The sequence below is a fragment of the Macrobrachium nipponense genome, chromosome 8, assembly GCF_015104395.2.
Source record: "Macrobrachium nipponense isolate FS-2020 chromosome 8, ASM1510439v2, whole genome shotgun sequence".
Classification (NCBI taxonomy): Eukaryota; Metazoa; Arthropoda; class Malacostraca; order Decapoda; family Palaemonidae; genus Macrobrachium; species Macrobrachium nipponense.
The window spans coordinates 83,719,617-83,731,635 of record NC_087203.1 but is presented as its reverse complement, the minus strand read 5'-3'; positions in this window follow the sequence as shown (position 1 = coordinate 83,731,635).

Sequence of the window (12,019 nt, the reverse complement as noted above, 5' to 3'; positions counted from 1 at the left end):
AAAGGTCGAATTCGTTGAAGGGATTATTAAGCCAACTCACCTTGATGAAATTGAAATGTTGATACAGAACGTGAAATTGAAAAATAGCGAAGCCATTGTGATGAATTATTTGTCTATATGTAGAGTGAAAGTATTTAAAGATGATAAAATCGGTGATTGTCGCATGGAAAGTACACGATACTTTGGCGCAAGACTTTAATTTGGAAGCGTTTGGAAGTTAAGAGTTAAGAAATATAAATAAAATTTTGTTCTCTTATTACGAAAATAAAATTATGACCTCAGTAGTCCTAAAGATTCCAACGTACGGAAACAAAAGACATTATTGTTGCACTTTTTTTTTTTTATAATACATTTTTTTACTTTGAAAAGTGTCCACCACAAAGCCTTAAAAATATCTTTCTCGAAAACTTTCATCATCTGGTCGGCTCAGTGGAGTAATTCTCTTCTCCTTTAAAATCCTGACTCCCAGAAATTTACCTGGAGTGTCAGTAAACGCTTTACCGGGAAGCTCTTTCTTTGGATTTCTAAGAGCGCGGCCCCATACTTTTAGTTCTCTTTCATGCGCACATAAGGAAATGGTCCATTATACCCGAGGAATATTGTTGGTGCCTCATTATCCATTTTCAAAATATTTTGAATATCAGCTCTCTCTCTCTCTCTCTCTCTCTTCTCTCCTCCTCTCTCTCTCTCTCTCTCTCGGTCTCTCTGCTCTCTCACTCTCTTCTCTCTCTCTCTCTCTCTTCATATTTTCTCACGTTTCAATATAATAAATATTTTTCGAGTAATTTCTTATCTTTCTCATACAGGTACTTCGTTAATGCGTATATTGAATCTGATATTTGTTGATCTTTCTATCAATAATATATATATATATATATATATATATATATATATATATTATATATATATGTGTGTGTGTGTGTGTGTGTGTGTGTGTGTGTGTATAATATATATATATATATATGTATATATATACATATATAATATATATGTATATGTTATATATATATATATAATAAATACCTATATATATATTTATAATATATTTATATGTGTGTGTGTGTATTTATGTATTTATATGTATGTATGTTCGTATGTACTATGTATGTGATTCATCAGAATCATTCCCCAATGAGAGTCCTCAAATGGATCGTAGGCGATAGGAGTAAACTCTGGGTCGTTTTCCCGAAAGATCGTCGTAGGTGGCGACCTCATCCCAGAAGGCTTACTGGAAATGGTTGTCTTAACGCCTTGTAGAGCCACTTCTTGAAAAAGGTAAAATTCATATCGTCAAATCCAGTTTGTCGGAGTCTTTTGTGGGATACTAATTTGCAAAAGCTCATAAGTCAAGGGTCGTAATTAGACTAATTTTTAATTTATTTTATGGCTTTATCTCGGGCTCACTTTTTGAAAATAATCGTCAACCAGAATCGTCTTCTTTATCTTGCGTGTATTATCTTCGTGCCTCATGACGTCACATGGAGGCAAAGCCCCTCAGCAGGACTTCATTTCGAATCTTCATGATGAACGAGAATCCATTTCTACGACCTTCCATAATCCCTTCCGTTAATATAAATCCATTATTTATCCAGGCTCCCCTCAACCAGAAAAGGGGTCTTTAGCAGAGCGAATTCTATTTTGGAGTCATTCAGACGTAGATGGGATAAAATATGGACCTTTCGACGGTAGCGTCTATAGGAAAATCATCCTGGAAGTGTGTTCAATGTAGCGCAAACGAGGGAGAACACCAGCCATCACACAATGGGCCAGGTATTAAAACCAATAGCTGTCCTACCAGTCTCTCTCTCTCTCTCTCTCTCTCTCTCTCTCTCTCTCTCTCTCTCTCTCCCTGATTCGTCGGATCTTCGATCTGACTGCTCTGTTAGTTTTTCGATGACTTATCCCCAGTCAAGAGAGAGAGAGAGAATCTGCTTTTCGATTATTGTTATATATATTATATATATATATAATATATATATATATATATGTATATAATATGTATATAATATATATATATATTATTATATATAGATATATATATATATAATATATATATATATATATACGTATTTACCATGAAGACTCCTGAGTCCAATCCTGGTCTGGGAATTGTACGGTTTAGGCCAGACTTCGGGCGATCTGAGAAGTGTATCAAAATTCATGGCAGATCTTATTCCAACGACAATTTTATACTACAGCAATGCACAGAAAACACGTCCGAGTCAAAATTGGCAAACAAAAGCGTTAAAAACAGAAAATGAGACGGTAACCCAGGTGTTAATGGATCATAAAATTTTCACTTTAATCCTGCCATTCCATTTCGCCAGCGAGTTCGCTCTTGAAAAATAAAAAGAGCCGAAAGAGAAACAAAAATCTTAACGTTTATGGTCAGTGTTACTGGTATCATCCACGTAAAGTTTTTTTTGTATGGCTTGGTAGTAACCGGGACACTTTCACTCAAGTTAAATAAATATATTTATTATCAATTGATGAAAAAGATAAGAGAATGATTGTCTATTTCTTGGGCCATACACTGCCATACTAGTTGCTAGCCTTGTAATAATCATGAACAATATTTATGAATACAAAAATGAATAAACGGTCATTGTCTCCTATTTTATTTGTAGTTAAGCGGATGAATACCTGTCAACCGAGTCAATGATTGCATTGACAAATATCCCTTAATCATTAAATTCAGTTCCATTGACATGTTTCTCGATAACGAAGTAACACGTTTGCCACAATGTTTGTACCGTGATCACGAGGTCGAGCAAAATTGAATCTGGTCAGTAACTGAATTAATGATCATCAGTGAATGCCAACTGCAGAAGTCCCTGTGACTATCTGTAGAAGTAACGGGCTAGCATCCTCATCCCATTTGATATACAGCCTCTAATTTGAGTTTACAGTTAAGCTTAACCTTAGTTGTTTCATGCGAACAGCTATAGGTTACACTGAGACCCTCACAACCAATAAAAAAGAGTGAGCGAGTTTATTCAAATTTGATAAGGAATAGTATTACAAAGGGCGAGATTAAACCTTTTCATCTACGTCTCAAAACTTCAGCAGTTGCTAATCTCCGGGAATGCTGTAAATATAACTAAGTTTACCAGATATCTGAAGAGTAATTAGCAAACAAGCAAAAACTTTTTTCCGATAATGTTTTCTTGTAGTGTGTGTGTCTGTGAGAGAGAGAGAGAGAGAGAGAGAGAGAGAGAGGAGAGATGCCTGATAACAAACATCATTTCTGTATCGATCTGACTCACTGGCGATCATTTCGAATATAGGAAAGAGAGAGAGAGAGAGTAAAATAAACTTATATAAGTTCCTAACTCAGGCTACAGTAATGTTGCATCATTGTCACAATACTCGAGCCGATAACGGAAAACTTTCAAGGTTTCTAGCTATTTATTGCCCTTGATTTTTAGTTTTTAACAAACGAACATTGAGTCCATATCTGTCCGAAATTTTCCGGGTTGTAGCCTGATACCTTTGTTGTGAGCTCTTTTTTCTTGGTGTAGACGATTACTAAAAAGCCTGAAATAATCAGAATAGAAAAGTATTGGATAAAACTTTGCTTTTTTTTAGGTTTCTCTGGGTAATTTGGTAATGTTTTATATTACTCGACATTTTTACATACATTATAAATTTCCAGATGTGGTTTGCTTGACCCAATCACGATGGACGTGAAAATGAAATGATTTGAAATATGCATAAAGCAAACAAAAAATTATACATTTCTATCGCTCTTAACCAGTCTTAATACCGCTATTCTATTTTCTCGCTTTTGTAGTAATATTTTCTTATTGTTGCATCATATTTGACATTTGCCACCTAGTTGAATTATAGATGGTATATCATTATTGTCTGTTATTTCCATCCTTCCATCCAGTGTATTCTCTCTTAGTACGGAATTTATCTCTCTTCAAGGTTCTTCTTACAGATCTGAGCAACGTCGGTTTCTATAGCGACGAAAGCGAACTCACAATCGATGTTTATGGAAATATAAAATGACTGTCTTTTCTTTTTTGCAATTAAAGCGAAGGTAATCGTATCTTTCTTGAATAGAGGAACTATATCACTTTCCTGGCTTAGGCGTTCTTGCGATTTGTTTTTGTTTCTTTGGGTATTATCTTGCCGGTCTTCATGTATTATTCTCTCGTTATTATCGTTTCTATGTCTTTAAACCCTTCATTATTATTGTTTCTGTCTCTTCAGACCTTTCTTTCGTATTGTCTCTCAGGCTTTTATTGTAGTGGCAGTTTATGAGAATTTGAGTCATTTGATTCTGATTAGCCTTCTGTTTTTAATTTGCAACTTACTCATCAACCCATTTAGCAGGTTTTCCATGTTTGGTTTTTACTATCGTTATACCTTCCTAGCCGTTTTCTTTCTGTTCTATGGTACCTTTTGATTCGCCTTCAGAATATGAAATTCATTTGCTCCCGCTCCCCGATTCTCAGGGTTAAAACAGGGCTTTTGTCTTTATTTTGATTTCATCTTTTATGTCTAGAAGCAACCGATTTCATTGTCCCCTATGATACAATGATACATCTCTCATAAACTGTCGTTGTTTTACGTCCCCTGTGCTCTGATGGGCGTTCTGTTACCTCTCCGGGTAGGAATTGTAAGTGTATACCGAGAGTCGAGTCAGTTTTTCATTTTCGTTAATGAAAAAAATATACATCATTAGGGGCATTAGGCAAAACAAATGTTGCATGGTTGCTGCACTAGTTCTCAGAAGCCTTAACACATTAGCGTTACTTCTGTGTTGTAAAGTAGTTGAATGACACCGTTGAGTGACATTCGCAGACTAGTACAAGGTTCGCCGGAAAGGATTTGTTCTTGGATGGCTAGGTGGGACGGGAGCAAACGGAAAGAACGGTTGACAAGTAAAAACCATAATAATAATAATAATAATAATAATAAAATAATATGTTTTATTTCAGCTCGGGGCCATATACATTGAGTATACAAAATACAGACAGTAACATACACAATCATACATGAGACATGATAAAATAGCTGAGGTAGCATAAAAGCTAGTAATCATCATGCTGGTAATAACAGTAATAATATTGGTGAGAAAAAAAATATGCATTGAGAGTAATAACAGTTGGTGCACATATTATATAACTCAAATTTCAACTAGAGACCTTAGGTGGTTACAGTAGTCAGGTCCAGAAGGCTTAATACATAAATTAAATGTAAATAAAACTTTAACTTGATAGTAATCACAGTAATAATGAAAAATTGAAATATCAGCAATAAATGTAATAATGACAAAAACTGCAAATGACATCTTGCCAATACAGAGATTAAGTCCTTTAGGGGACAAAGGCCTCATTTTCCCATCTTTCCCACAATTTAGATTTTCTTCTTGCTTCACTCCTTAGGATGCTTTGTATGAGCGAGTTGCTGCTGTTTCTCACTCGGGTTACCAGGCTGGACATTGTTCGCCTAACAATGATTTTTACATTGTCCAGGTGGGTTTCAATGAACATCTGTGTGGCGGAGTGGTAGCGGGGAGTGTTTGTGAGGCGTCTCAGAATGTCATTGTGCACAACAGTGGTCTCTCGGTATAGTTCGTCTAGAGGGAACACCCATAGATACTGTAGCAGTACGAGCGGAATAGCAGCAGTTTCACGTCTCGGTGACAGAAGGCAAACCTCCTTGCAATCATGTTGCCAGCTGCACATAGTTTACGGCGCCTCTGTTCCATGTCTGCCGTATCTTTTAGGTCGTCGGTGATAATGTGACCCAAATACGGAAATTCGTGCACAAATTCCAGCCGATGGTTTCCGAGGAAAATTTGAGGTTCTGCAATATGCTTAAGCGATCTCGGGAGCAGCGACATGCACTGGGTCTTGGTTTCGTTGTAGATTATATCAAATTCCTCTGCATATTGGCGGCAGGTGTCGATGAGTCGTTGGAGACCTTGCACTGATGGGGAAATCAGAACCATATCGTCGGCGTAACAGAGGTTGTTTATAGTTGTTTCATTGACGGTGCATCCGATTGGGAGCGAGTTCAGTTTGACATTCAAGTCATCTGTGTACGTATTAAACAGGTATGGAGAGAGAATGCCCCCTTGCCGAAGTCCGTTTAGGGACCCGAAGGTGTAAGATAACACGTTACCCCATTTGACACAGAATTGCTGTGTGGAGAACCAGCAATGTAAAATGCCAATTAGATACAGGGGTGTGCCCCTTTTATGCAGCTTCAGGAAGAGCTTCAGGTAGTTTACTCTGTCAAATGCTTTTCTCACATCTACAAAACAAAGGAAAACAGGAGAGGCTGATGATAGGTAGTAGTTCAGCAATTCTTTCAGTATGTAGATGCAGGTGTCGGTTGAGTGGTTTGCTTTAAACCCGAACTGGTTGTCAGTGGTGTGTAGAAAGGGGAGAAGTCTAACTAGAAGAACAGACTCAAGTATCTTCGATGCGATCGTTGTGATTGCAATCGGCCGGTAGTTGCCAGGGTCAGCTGCATCCTTTAGCTTGTTTTTGATTAATGGTATCAAGTGAACTAAGAGTAGGGAGTCTGGAAGAAACCGGTGAATTATGCACGCATTGAATAGGGCAGCTAGCAAAATGTAAATTATCGGATGGCAGAGTTTGAAGGCCTCTGCAGGAAGACCATCACAGCCGGGCGATTTATTATTAGGTAGGCTGTTTATGGCATCGCTGATGTTACCTGGCGTAATACGGTCTGCAAAATGAAATTGAATGTTGTCAGTAAGGAGGTTATCTACATCCCTTCGGGAATCTTGATCATTTATGCAATTCAGGATATTGTTGAAGTGATCGCCCCACATACTTGCAATAGCTTCGTCTCCGACTGCTTCCCCTACTCTCTGTGATAGCTTTTTAGTTTTGGGATTTAAAGACTGGATATCTTTCCAAAGACGAGGATAATTACCAGATTCTAAGTTTCTAGACATTGCATCGGCTCTTAGTTGTTTTTCATTTAACCTGCAGTGCTTAAGAGCAAATTTGAACTGCGCTCTCGCCTGTCTCATTAGCAATGCAGCTGGCGGTCTGGAAAGGGATGCTTTCAAATAACCTTTTAGTTTCCCCACAATGCTAACTGTACTCGTTTGCTGCTCTAACAACTCCCATTCCTTCTCTCTCTCTCTCTCTCTCTCTCTCTCTCTCTCTCTCTCTCGCTCTCTCGTCTCTCTCTCTCTCTCTCTCTCTCTCTCTCTCTCTCTCTCTCTCGCTCCTCTCTCTCTCTCCATTGTGAAGGATGAAACTTTTGTAACTAAGAAATTATATAAATGAAAATAACTAAATTAAGTAATCTATGCAGGAGCATTTAATTCATTTTCTCGTGTTTTATCAGAATTATATTTTTGATGTATTGTATGTACTCTGATTTCAAATTATTGATAAAAACTTTACATTTATTTAGTCTTTGGTCTTTTTTCGAAGTCGATGAAATATCTAACATGTTGATTTCCATTTACAGCAATTCATGTTAACCAGAACCAGTAAAACATTTAAATTTTCGTATAATTTTTATTTCATTATTTTTCCGCAAAATTATCCAAACCTCCTGAGAAAAATACCAACCGCGATTAGTCTGTTATTATGCAACGGCGTCACATGCATGGCAATGAATACTACTAACGGGCGCGCCCCTGCTTCATTACTGAAAAAAAAGTACAGGTTTTCATCAACAAATATGTAGGGAAATACGCTTGTGATGCTGCGCGCCTCTCTACTTAGCGACATGATTTAATCACTCTCATGTATTGATCATGGATGGTTTAGGATGATCGTCAAGCTTAAAGAGCACGCGTCATTATGAGCGCGTCACGTTTCACAGAATTTTTCATCAGGGATTGGGACACTGCTGCTTGTCCGACCAGCAGGCTTCATCGACTTGTACCTGATAATAATCTACACTTTGCTTTATTAATTTTAATGTAACTTATAGTAATTATGTAATTTTATCTTATTTTGCTTTGTTTTAATGTAACATATTACGTCATTGGTTTTAAGTGTAACTGATATTCCATTATAGATTGCCCGATGACGGAGGAAAGTAAATCTCCGAAACTAGTCGCAAATAAAGATTCTCTTCATTCAAGCCCTGGTTTTAATATTTATTATTCGTCTCCGATTTCCACGGAACTCTTCCATTGCTGATGTATATATATATATATATATATATATATATATATATATATATATATATTTATGATTGTATGTATACATATGCATATACATGTTAGGATTGTGTTCTCTTGGCTGTTTTATGATGAATTTCATATTTATGCCATAGTGGTAATTGAAGCAAGCAAACAGGAATTGTAGAGTCTTTTGAAAAAATTGAGAGAATTTCATTTGAAGTGAACGAAAAGGTGACACTTGATAAAAAGTCACGTAGATATGACAAGTAATTACAGTTTATATAGAAACAACGTTTAATTAACTGCACGTGTCAAAAGTTGTCCCATATTTTTCTACACCAAACCAGTTCATAAATTAGGTCACGTTACGTTTAGATTGCATAAGTCATTTGTAATGAGGAACGCCATGAACGTAACAAGAAAATAGCAGGAAAATTTTGCACTGAATTCATGAATTTATACAATTCAGTCGTGAAAGCACAACACCTTGAAAACAACGTTTCAATAAATCAAACAATATATGAGTTACAGGTTAAGTTTTATTCGGTCATTCAGAGGTAAGTCTTCAAATTAGAATATTAGAGTATGAGATGAAAAAGTCTCGACATACTTTCTTCATGAGTACGTAAAAATCAGGGAAACATTCCAATCCAGAGGCAAAATTAGCTTTTAAACATCCATTAGTTTCTTCGAGTCATTCCAGATACATCCAAATTTATTAATGGTAAAATTTTCTTTCAAGTAACATTAATTCGTTATTACAGGCAACGTCACTTTTCATCTTGCTATTTGTACAAATTAATTGGTCCTTGTCACAAAAATGGGAGGGTCTTTGAAATGAAAATAAGGTAAGCCATGAAAATGAGCGGAATTCAAGATAGCATTTCTGCACAATGCAGTAGTCCAATTGCGATCCGCTTATTGAAAACTCCTATTTAAAGTGAGAGGGATGGATATATAGATGAAGGAAAGGGAAACAGAGAAAGCGGAGGATACCGTAAGTAATGAGAATTACGCGAACTCCGAGACAAAGAAGTAAACAGCTATACATTTGGAAGAAACGAAATTGAAGGCCGCCTCCTCCTTTTGGGTCCTCAAGTCCCATAGCTTAAGCCCTGAATGCAAATGAAAGTGGGCTAAGGAGGACTCGTAATCCAGTTGTAATCCCTGGGATTATTTCCAGTCATTCCTTAACAAAAGTGAATGCCATAACCACTTGAGTTGCAGCGTATTGTGGAATGCTTGTGAAATGAAGGGTCGGCCGGCAGAGGAATCACCCTCTCCATTTCTTCCGAGCTTTTGTATCAGGATCCGAAGCACCTCTCGGTCTGACCTCGAGTCTCTTCGGTAATTTTAGCTCAGTTCTCTTCGTTTAAAAGAAACACTGGGAGACATGTGTGGTAAAAGATGCTAGTGGTTGAATATAATTAAGCTCCTCTTTGATAGGTCATAAAAGTTCAGTTTTCATTTTTATTTGAGATTCGTTTTCGTTTTTGTGAAGGCCTGGAAGCTCGACGAACTTTGCTCGATGTGACGTCAGAAGCGACGAACTTTGCTCGATGTGACGTCAGAATCGACGAACTTTGCTCGATGTGACGTCAGAAGCTCAAAGTTCTGACTTTCCCCGCTTCTGACGTCACATCGAGCAGAGTTCATCCCTCTACATATAAGTCATGAGTCTTATTCGTCTTGTACCATTTACTCCTGAATATGCAAATGTGTATTTTCTTTAAAAGTACAATCTTAATCATTTCTTCTATAATACTTTTTATGTTTAGGCTATGCATGCTCCATAGATCTTCATACCATTAGCTTCTTATTTGATGGATAACGGATCACTCCGGCATTCAGATGGTACGGTTCGATAACGAGCTGTTTAAAAGAATTGATTGATGTTTTCTACTAAAATAAAGCCATTTTGATTTAATAAAATCAGCAAAATTCACGTACAACCACATCAGTATTTAATGGAAGTGAGCCACAGAGGATTGTGGGCGGAGAGGAAATGATGTCGATCGTCCTTTCGTGGTCTGATGAGTAGAGAAATAGATTCCCAGAAAACCTCAAATGTAGAAGCTAGATACTATGTCATACCTCTAAGTAAATGGGGATATAATCCACAATGATGTAAAATCCTTCTGTACAAGAAATATACATTTTAAACTACAGAAGGATTTCACATCATTGTGGATTGTATCCCCAAGCTCAAATGTGTTTGTATTCCATGTGAATGAAAGACAGGATGTAGGTGGAAAAATATTTTGCTGAAATTCAGTAAGACTCATATTTTATAAATATTTTGATAAACCGGAGGGATGGGCCGGTGTTATTTATTACCCGTAAGAAACCTGTCAATGTTGTCGATCATGTTTCATGAATTTAGCAAGATGAAAAGTGACGTTGCCGATAATAACGAATTGATGTTACTTGAAAGAAAATTTTACCGTTAATAAATTCAGATGTGTCTGGAATGACTCAACGAAACTAATGACTTTTTAAAAGCTAAATTTGCCTATGGATTGGCATGTGTCCCTGCTCTTTACGTACTCATGAAGAAAGTATATCGAGACTTTTCATCCAGTACTCTAGTATTCTCATTCGAATGATCGAATAAGAACTTAACTTGCAACTCATATATTGTTTGATTTTTTAATGAAGCGTTCAGTTTTTAAGGGGCTGTGTTTACTAGACTGACTTGTCCAGTGCTACAAGGAGCCACATCGTGAAAAGTCAATTGCCCGTTATAGTCAAATTCACTCAAAATTTCTTGCAACTTCCTCCGTTGTCTCTCAGTACCCGTTGCGACGTATTGCAACTACCATGACCCTGCATCACGTCACTCTTTTAGGTGCCATAGTAATCCAGTTTGCATGTGGATGTAGCTGCCTTTGGTATCTCTCATTACCAACTCTATCACGAACTATATTTATTTATTTATTTATTTATTTATTTATTTATTTATTTATTTATTTATTTATTTATTTACATGTCTACGGAAAGATAAATTGACTCCTTTTATATAAAGGAATGACTCGCTTTTCAGGGGGATGGGAAATGGTCCAGGTGAAAGAATATCCGGGTATAAACTCGTAATTAATTGCCTCCTGTCACAAAAAAAACCAAAGCCAATGATTATGAATGTGCAGACGAAGAGAAACAACAACAACAAAATTTGGATATAAATGAAAGTCGAGGTAAGCAATTATGATGCGGTGCAGCATTCCGAATGCTATTAATTTCTCCTTATTTCGAGAGAAATGGATATCTATTTAGATGAAGGGAAGCAGTGGAAAGGGATAATAACGAATACCTTGAATAATGAGAAACGTGATAAACGCTTTAACAAAAGTAGTTGCTATATATTCGGAAGAAATGAAATTCCAGGAGCCCGACTTCTCGACTTCTGGGTCTTTAAGCCCCATAGCTTAAGCCCCCGAAGGCAAATGAAAGTGGGCTAAGCAGACTGTAATCCCTCTGCAATCCCTTGGGATTATTTTCAGCCATTTCCCAACAAAAGATGATGCCGAGGCCGCAAGAGGTGGGAGTTCCTTATTCTGGAACGAATGGCCGGTCGGGCGAAGGAATCGCCCTCTCCATTCTTCGCACCTTTTGTATCCGGACCCGTACCGCTTCCCGGCCGGCTTATGAAAACCACCTTCAGTCTGTTCTGGTTCTTCTGGTTTCAGAAGCTGTCAGGGAAGTTGCTGCTTTTCATAATAGTGCTTGATTGAGGCTCTTTTTAGATTAATATTCGTCTGCACTACGTTCAACGGATTACATTAGTTAGACCAATAGCCAGATATTTAATGATTTTCCAGCAATATTGAAGTTTTCTTTTGGCTCAATACCGTCTAGGTCTCTCCACGGTACTTTTTTTCCATT